Source organism: Ixodes scapularis, unplaced genomic scaffold, assembly GCF_016920785.2.
Source record: "Ixodes scapularis isolate PalLabHiFi unplaced genomic scaffold, ASM1692078v2 PGA_scaffold7__128_contigs__length_106722199, whole genome shotgun sequence".
Lineage (NCBI taxonomy): Eukaryota > Metazoa > Arthropoda > Arachnida > Ixodida > Ixodidae > Ixodes > Ixodes scapularis.
In genome coordinates this window covers 80,582,805-80,584,081 of record NW_024609882.1, presented here as the reverse complement: position 1 = coordinate 80,584,081, position 1,277 = coordinate 80,582,805, and the positions used below count along the sequence as shown (strand labels likewise).

The following is a 1,277-nucleotide window of genomic DNA, read 5'->3' as shown; positions in this document are numbered from 1 at the left end:
CCGGAACCTTTTGTGACTCTATTGCAGTCTGCAAACATCGATCACCAGCACCACATGCTCCGCGACGACTAGTATACTGTGCCCTCCAAAAACCATCCCGACAGCGAAGGGGATGACTCCGCAATGGTGCCATGTTCAGCCTACGTTGCGGGCCAGACCTTGGTAGGCATCGTTTTCATTGCCACAGTGCAGACAGCCATGTTTGATGCTTGTTTGACCTTACACTTTGTTTTTGCATGCCATCAGCACGCTGACTCTTTAGTACAGGACGCGCAGGCGGCAGTTCCTTCCGGAATGCTTCGCCCTTGCTCGCCAACCCCGTCGATTCTAGCTCACTGTGAGGCACACCCTTCGGTAAGTGTACCTGAGTACTGCAATAAATTTCAGAAAATCCGTATGTCTGTGAAAGTTGCGACAGAACTGATTGCCGAAAACTTTTGTAGCTCTATTGCAGGCTGCGAACGTCGATCACCAGAAACACACGCTCCGCGACGACTCGGATGCTGTGCTCCCAAACGACCATCGCGACAGAGAAGGGGATGACAGCACAGTAGTATCATATTCAACCTACGCTGCGGACCACTCCTTGGTAGGCATCGTTTTCATTGCCACAGTGCAGACAGCCATGTTTGATGCTTGTTTGACCTTACACTTTGTTTTTGCATGCCATCAGCACGCTGACTCTGTAGTACAGGACGTGCAGGCAGCAGTTCCTTCCGGAATGCTTCGCCCTTGCTCGCCAACCCCGTCGATTCTAGCTCACTGTGAGGCACACCCTTCGGTAAGTGTGCCTGAGTACTGCAATAAATTTCAGAAAATCTGTATGTCTGTGAAAGTTGCGACAGAACTGATTGCCGGAACCTTTTGTAACTCTATTGCAGGCTGCGAACGTCGATCACCAGAACCACACGCTCTAGAGTGATTCTTGTACTGTGCCCCTGAACGGTCATCCCGGCTGCGTGGTAATGTAATCTTCAGCCTACCCTGCAGACCAGACTTTGGTAGGCATCGCTTTAATAACCAGAGTGCAGAAAGTTTACTGAAATAACACTTTAATCACCAGGGTATCTGCCATGCTACAATATTTTCCGAATGCGCTGCTTTTGAGTGTACTATCGCGATACATTCCGATATGAACAACAGATCGCGTTGCTTTTATTACATGCTCCGCCGGACGGGCGGTGGGCCAGCGAAGGTTGGGTACGAGCTTTCTAATCTAATTTTGATACTCCTTGAACAACACTTGGTGTGTAAGCGCTTTGACTTGTCGTGCTGTG

The 1,277-nt window shown here is 49.8% G+C and overlaps 1 long non-coding RNA gene across 1 annotated transcript; it reads left to right on the top strand.

The window, feature by feature from the left end:
- Positions 1–275: 275 nt before the first annotated feature.
- Positions 276–758, top strand: LOC120844242. Its single transcript, XR_005716342.1, has 3 exons — positions 276–354; positions 455–589; positions 674–758. It is a non-coding gene; the product is annotated as an uncharacterized LOC120844242 (long non-coding RNA).
- The last annotated feature ends 519 nt before the right edge of the window (positions 759–1,277 follow it).